This window comes from Lactuca virosa, chromosome 4 (assembly GCF_052849685.1).
Source record: "Lactuca virosa cultivar CGN04683 chromosome 4, Lactuca_virosa_CGN04683_v6, whole genome shotgun sequence".
In the NCBI taxonomy this organism is placed as follows: domain Eukaryota; kingdom Viridiplantae; phylum Streptophyta; class Magnoliopsida; order Asterales; family Asteraceae; genus Lactuca; species Lactuca virosa.
The window spans coordinates 369,862,306-369,870,618 of NC_136429.1; positions in this window are offsets into that span (position 1 = coordinate 369,862,306).

Sequence of the window (8,313 nt, forward strand, 5' to 3'; positions counted from 1 at the left end):
TACAATCAATGCATAACCAACTCATAAGTAACAAATCATATCTCAAGGTTTGAAGACTTATATGATACTACCATCTCACGATCACTCGAGATAAATTCCATGAAGTGATTCCAGTGAGCGTGGGTTGAGTCCAATGCTCAGAACTTATGAGCACTCATGAGTGTTGTAGCCATGTCCAACAACTTAGACCTCTGCAACCAATCATGACAGTCTTGATTCATACCTACTTCCGACATATGACCGACTGTGGAGGTTCGAATAATATGATATACCAAACATAATTATTCTGGAAGTCAAAACATGCAAAAGAAATATAGTAAACGATCGACAAGAGATAGCAACACTTTACTCATAAATAAAACACCTTTTATTCATCATCTAATGTCAATTACACTTTACAAATTTCAAGGTTATCTAACTACTAAATCTAATATCATCCTTCAGCTCTATGCTCCGAGCATGCTGGAGATGCTTAACCCGAGTCAGTCCCTTCGTGAGGGGATCTTCTGGATTCTCATCCGATGATACCCTCTTTGCCACGGGGAGTCCTTCTTCTATTCGATGTCTGATGAAATGGTATTTTCTGTCGATGTGTCTGGATCTCCCGTGATCCCTTGGTTCCTTGGCTAAGGCAACTGCACTTTCACTATCACATAAAATTTCCATTGGCTCTTTAATAGCTGGTACAACTCCAAGGTCTCCAATGAAGTTCTTTAGCCATATCGCCTCCTTTGCTGCCTCGCTAGCTGCTATATACTCTGATTCGCAAGTTGAATCAGCCACTGTCTCTTGCTTGGAACTCTTCCAAGAAATTGCTCCTCCATTTAAGGTAAAGACCCAGCCTGACTGAGAGCGGAAATTATCCTTATCAGTCTGAAAGCTAGCATCACTATACCCTACAACTCTCAAGTCTTCACTCCCACCGAGGGTAAGGACCCAGTCCTTAGTCCTCCGTAGGTACTTGAGGATATTCTTTACCGCAGTCCAGTGTGCCTTGACAGGGTTCCCCTGATACCTGCTAACCATGCTCAAAGCAAAGGCTACATCAGGTCGAGTACACGTCATAGCATACATGATCGATCCTACAGCCGAAGCATGAGGTATTCGACTCATTTCTACTATCTCAGCCTCAGTACTAGGGCTTTGTGTCTTACTCAATCTGGCATTACTCTGGATGGGTAACTCTCCTTTCTTGGAGTCCTGTATGCCGAATCTTTTCAACACCTTATCCAAGTATGTACTCTGACTAAGTCCAATTAGTCTTTTACTCCGGTCTCTCAAGATCCTTATCCCTAGAATATAGGCAGCTTCTCCTAGGTCCTTCATAGAGAAACACTTCCCAAGCCAGGACTTAACTTCCTGCAGAGTTGGGATGTCATTTCGTATGAGTAGTATGTCATCCACATACAATACCAAAAAGCTAACTATACTCCCACTAGCCTTGACATATACACAAGATTCATCTTCACTCCTCGAAAAGCCAAATTCCTTGACTTTCTCATCAAAGCAAAGATTCCATCTGCGAGGTGCTTGCTTTAACCCATAAATGGATTTCTCAAGCTTACACACTCTATTAGGGTACTCTGTGTTGACAAAACCCTCTGGCTGACTCATGTAAACATCCTCAGCCAACTTTCCATTAAGGAAAGCGGTTTTGACATCCATTTGCCATATTTCATAGTCATGAAATGCGGCTATGGCTAACAGAACCCTAATAGACTTAATCTTGGCCACTGGAGAAAAGGTCTCATCATAATCAACTCCCGGAGTTTGTGAGAAACCCTTTGCAACCAGTCGTGCCTTATAAGTGTGTACATTACCATCCATGTCGGTCTTCTTCTTGAAGATCCATTTGCACCCTACAGTCTTACGACCTGGTACATTCTCAACCAAGTTCCAAAGTTGATTGTCATACATGGACTGTATCTCGCTGTCCATTGCCTCTTTCCACTTGGCTGACTCAGGGCCTGCCATGGCTTCCGCGTAACTGTTAGGTTCATCCAGAGCTATCAATGTCTCATCACTGATAAGTGTGTCACCTTCCGCAGTAATATGGAATCCATAGTAATGCTCAGGTGCATTCCTAACCCTTGTGGAACGCCTCAGAGGTACAGACTTGTCAATTGGCTCAACAGAAGTTTCCTCCTCAAGTTGAGTGCTAGGGTTTGAAGTTCCTTCACCACTTGACTCTTGAATTTCTTCAAGGTCAACTTGCCTCCCACTGTCTCCTTGGCTTATGAACTCTCTCTCTCGAAAGAAAGCCCTCCTAGCTACAAAGACCACATTCTCACTAGGTCTGTAGAAGAGGTAACCAAAGGATTTCTGTGGGTAGCCGATGAAAATACACCTCTCACTTCGAGGTTCGAGCTTATCATGAGTCTCGCGTCTCACGAAAGCCTCGCAACCCCAAATCTTAATGTGGTCTAGTTTGGGTACTTTACCAGTCCACATCTCATGAGGAGTTTTGGCAAATTTCTTTGTGGGAACTAGATTAAGGATATGGGCGGCAGTCTCTAAGGCATACCCCCAAAATGAGATTGGTAGCGAAGCTCGATTCATCATGGAACGAACCATATCCAACAAGGTTCGATTACGCCTCTCAGCTACACCATTCAACTGCGGTGTCCTGGGAGGTGTCAATTGTGAGACAATCCCACATTCCCTAAGATAGTCTAGGAACTCTGAACTAAGATACTCACCACCTCGATCGGATCGAAGCATCTTAATGTTCCTGCCCAATTGATTCTCGACTTCCTGTTTAAACTCTTTAAACCTCTCAAAAGTCTCTAACTTATGCTTGATTAAGTAGACATATCCATATCTACTGTAATCATCAGTAAAAGTCAAATAATAACGATTAGCATCCCTTATGGCATGTTTGAAGGGCCCACACACATCCGTGTGTATAAGATCCAACAAAACTTCACCCCTCTCACAAGAACCTGTGAAGGGTGACTTTGTCATTTTTCCAAGTAAGCATGATTCGCAACTATCATCTGACTTTAGGTCAAATGACTCCAATACTCCATCCTTTTGGAGTTGGCCTATGCGTTTCTTGCTTATATGTCCAAGACGACAATGCCATAATGATGCTTTATCCAAGTTATTATCATTAACAGAATCAATACACAATACATTATTTCCTAAGTTATCAACCACAGATACAGTTTCATACACACCATCACAAGGTAATGCTTTAAAATAAAGAACATTATTAAAGAAAGCATTAATCGAACCAACTTCATTATCAAATGAAAAGGTGAAACCTTGTTTATACAATGCATGAAAGGAAATAATATTACTTGCCATTTCTGGCGAATAACAACATTTATTCAAATCTAAACTAAACCCACTACTTAGCGATAAAGTATAAACTCCAATCTTGGTGACAGGTAAAGCTTTCCTATTCCCCATGATTAAGTTTATTCTTCCATGCTCCACATTCTCACTTCTTCTTAGTCCCTGCAAATCAGAACATATATGAATACCACAACCGGTATCAAGGACCCAAGAGTTAGAATGGGGTGAGTTATTAGATAAGACAGTGTAAATACCTGCATGGTTGGGTTTAACTTTCCCATCCTTCACATCTTGATGGTACTTTGGGCAGTTCCGCTTCCAATGTGACTTTTCATGGCAATAGAAGCATTCAGCCTCTTTAGGGTCAGAAGAAGGAGTGACAAAACCTTTCTTGGTTCCACTTGAAGAAGAGCCATCAAGGGTCCTAGCCTTGGTACCCTTCGAAGAGCTCTTCCTCTTCTTCCCTCTACCTTTCCCGATTGCCAAAACCGGGGCGGAGTTTGGAGTAGGAGTGTTAACAACCGACTTACCCTTAAGACATGTTTCTGCGGTCTTGAGGAGTCCCTGAAGTTTGCTGAGTGTGACCTCTTCCTTATTCATGTGATATGTCATGCGGAATTGATCATAGCATGATGGTAAGGAGTGCAAAATGATATCTATTGCAAGCTCCTCAGGGAAGTTCACATTAAGCTTCAGCAACCGATCCACATACCTTTGCATTTTCTGCATGTGGCTCGTGACGGATTCGCCGTCCTTCATCATGGTTGTTATGATAGAGCATATGATTTCATACCTCTCTTGTCGTGCACTTTGATGGTATCTTTCCATCAGATCTTGGTGCATTTCAAAAGGGTAGAAGTCCTCATAGGACTTTTGGAGTTCCGCTGTCATGGTGGCCAACATGATGCATGCCACTTTTGTAGCATCCCTTTCATGTGCCCGAAAGTCAGCGATCTCCTGGGGAGTTGCAGTGGTCTCATCAATCTCCTTAAGCTCCTTGTCAAGGACATATTCTTTGTCCTCGTAGCGGGTAATCATCCTGATGTTTCTGATCCATTCATTGAAGTTGGATCCATCAAAAGTGACTTTCCCACACAAGTTCATAAGGGTAAAGGAGCCATTAGGATTAGAGCCAGAAGCAACATTGTTTGAAGACATCTGAAAGAAGAGAACAAGATTAGTTTAGATATTAAGAGAGTCCTTAATAAAACACCCAAATGTAATATTAAGGCTAGGATCCAATCACAATATATTATAACTTAGAAGAGGTATGCCGTAATCCAAGCTATAACATATTTGAAAGGTAGGTGAATGACGATTCACCAATTTCCACCATGAAAAACGAAATATAAATATTAGGTTTTTAATTGGTTCTTAGAAATTCCTAGATTCTTTTGAGATTCAATGAACTTTTCAAAGGCATGTTTCAATCTCGAGTGTGCCCTCCAAGTTTTGTGACTGGGATACCGAGGATCACAAAACGAGGTGTGAAGTAACCATGCAAATCACTTGGTACCCTCAAGGTTTATCACTCAATCGATGTGCCGGTAAACCACACACGCTCCACCGATGCTATGGTAAACCTTAAGTCACCCTTTACCTACCTTGTTAAGTCCAAGTTAGTGTGCCGGTTAACCACACACGCTCCACCAACGACTTAAACAAAGTGTAAAGTGTAATTTCATGGATTAGCACCTTATTCACATTTTCCTAAAGTAACTAAGATTGGGAATTTAATAAAAGCATTTAGTTACTTTATAATATTCATCATACTTTTAATGAGAATTTATAAGTCCTTGTCTTACCCGTTCGGCTAACGACCCTCCACCGATCAAGGAAGCGGTGGGTGAGAGTGGACACCCATTAAGTTGCCATTTTATAGGCAACAACCTTATACCCCCCTTATAGACCGGCTTCGTGAATGAGGCGTACTAGCGGTAAGACGACTTGTCGTTATACATATATATATTAGTAACTTATAATATTATAAAGTATAAGGGTTGAATTTTAACTTTTAAAATTCTAAGGGTTGGAACTAAAGTTTTAATCAAGACTTTACATGTTCCAAAACTTGAGGGCAAGTTTTGTAAACTTCCAAAACTTTTCATTTCTTATAACTTATGAATTAATTGAGTAATAAAAATGAAGACTCTTCATTTGTATAACTCTTGTGTTCTTTTAATGGCTTTAATAAAAGTGAGACTTTTGGTTTTCCATAACTTGAGGACAAGTTATGGACTCCATTAAAACACATTATGATCATGAATTAAACTACCATGAAGGTTACAAACAATTCCTATGATCATCTAATCTTCATAAGTTCAAGAACATGAATATGAACACTTTCAAGAATCAAAAATTACACTTAAAAAACTTGTAATTTTAATAATTGCCATTGTAAATGGATTAGCATAAACATTACACCATCTAAAACAAGCTTTAAAACATCAAAACAGTTTAGGGTAATGTTTCTAGTCCATTTCCAGCAACAAATGTGCAAACTTTCATATGAGCAGAAAACAGAAAAACGATTTTTTTTCAAGCTGTTTGCACAAAAAAAAAAAAAAAAACAACAAACGAACCTGGCTCTGATACCACTGATGGGTTTTGAGCATTCTAACACTTCCTAAGTGTACATGCAACCCTAATAACCTTGGATCTATGTTTGTCTAATTATCATGCAAAGTTGAATTCCAAGGTTATATTCCTATCTAGCATACATGGGGAACAAATTTTAACTTGCATGAAAGATAGAATAACTTATCTTGTTGTTGCTTATGATCCTTGAAACCTTGTGAGCCTAGCACCCCAAGTGTGATGCCTCAAATACTTCACACAACACCAAATGCTTTTGGAATGACTTTAGAGAGAATACACACTTCTAAAATCGGCCTAGCCCTCTTGTTTCTTATGTGTAGCCAATTTTGGTGGAGAATGGGTTTCTTATATAGTGTTGACACATCTAGGGTTACACCATGTAAACCCTAATGTGTCATGACTCTTCATTTCCATGACCCATGGGTTTGTAACTCCCATGGAGCATCTATGGAGCATCCTATGGGTGGAACCCAACTTGATAATCCATGGAGCCTCTTAGCCCACTATATAAGATATGGAAGATTTACATAATCTACCCATATATTTAATTAGTTATCTTTTGATCACTTAATTAATTCTAAATTAATTCTAAATTAATTCTTGATCAAACTAATTAAATAAAATTATTAATATATTAGAAATTATAATATATTAATAAACCATAAGTGTTATTTCTCTCATTTTAGTTTATCCAATTGCATGGTGCCATGCAACCCAAATGGACCATGCCGGGTCGGGTCAAGTACATACCCGAAATAGTTATGGACTTAGACACCTTATCCAACAATTCCGAGCATCAAGGATCCCTTGGAAATATTCTGTGACAATGAGGGTGCAGTCGCTTTGACTAAAGAACCCAAAGACCATGGTAACTCAAGACATATACTTAGAAAGTTCCACTATGTCAGACATCGAGTCGAGGATGGGGATATTGTCGTGAGAGAGTGTCATCGGAGGAGAATCCAGCCGATCCATTCACTAAACCACTATCAAGGATCAAGCATGATAGTCATACTAGATCTATAGGCATTAGATTTGCTGAAGATATGGTATAGTTGTTTAGTTTGATAAATTTTGAAACATTTAGAAGTATGGATTTGTAATAGAATTGGTGTTTATTTTCTGGAGACTTAATAAAGTGCTGGTGTTGCTATCATTTCTATTAATTTAATATTGTGTTTCGCTTTTGCATGTTTAGAGCCTACTTTCCGAGCATTAATTTACTCAAACCTTCCACAGTCGGTCATACTCTTGGAAGTGAGTAGTGATTCAAGACTGTCATGAGTATTGGTGGATTGACCATTTTGATTGGCCATAATATAGTGATTGTGTCAACACTCATGAGTGCTTAATAGTGATTTAAGTATTGGAACAACCCGCACTTAGAGATTACTTCATGGATTCAGTCACGAGTAGTTCTAAGATGATAATATGTTCTGTTCTTCAAACCGAGATACATGTGGGGCTTTGTTCTATGATTTTGTTATACATTGGTGTACTCCAATGCTATCCGTAACTGCTGGCTATAACGGGTATATTCATGTGTAACATGATGAAATAGACAAAGACTATGTAGTCAAAGCTTATTCGTCCCTTCTTCATTAATAGGAGAAGCGATATCTAAGGGCCCCTCGATGATTTGGTGCTGACATCTTAAATACTTGTCCGGGTGCTGACTAGAATTGATGTGTTCGAACTACTAGTCAAATGTAATCGTCACAAATCTATATCGAGAAACATAATATTGAATTCTGAGATTGACCATTATCAATGTCTCGAATTCATATAGATATCATGAGGATAAAGGAATAGTTGATCACTTATCTGAGGGCTGAAACTGATTAGATCAGAGTTCGGCAGATGCATTGGATGGCATTCTTTCTGTTGATTATTAGATGGATATAAGACCATATATAGTTAATGACTTGTCCAAGTGGGAGACTGTTGGAAGTGTGTCCAAGGTCATTAACTAATTGGTGATATTTCTAATAATAGCATGGTCCTGTTGGGTTGGCCTCAAGACTCAAAATTGAGTAGAATAAATAATAGGAGTAATTAGTTTATTAATTATTATGGTTTAATAATTAATTAGAAACTGATTGGAAAACAATTTGTGAATTAATTAACAGTTTAATTAATAGAAGGGTTGAATGTGAGTTAATCAATAGTTGGTTGATCGGGAACATTCCAGAACCCTAGAAGGAAGGGGGTTGGACGAAAATTCCCTTTAGATAAAGGGAATTTCGTTCTTAGCCTATCCCATCCCACATGGGTGGAAAGATAAAACCCTAAGAGGTATCCAAGGCTATAAATAGGGCCTTATGGATTCATTCCTCCTTGCTCATTCTTAGGCTTGAGTATTCGCCACCTTCTTGCTCCCTCATTGTGGAAGAACTTTCCTTGTAGTTCGTCCCT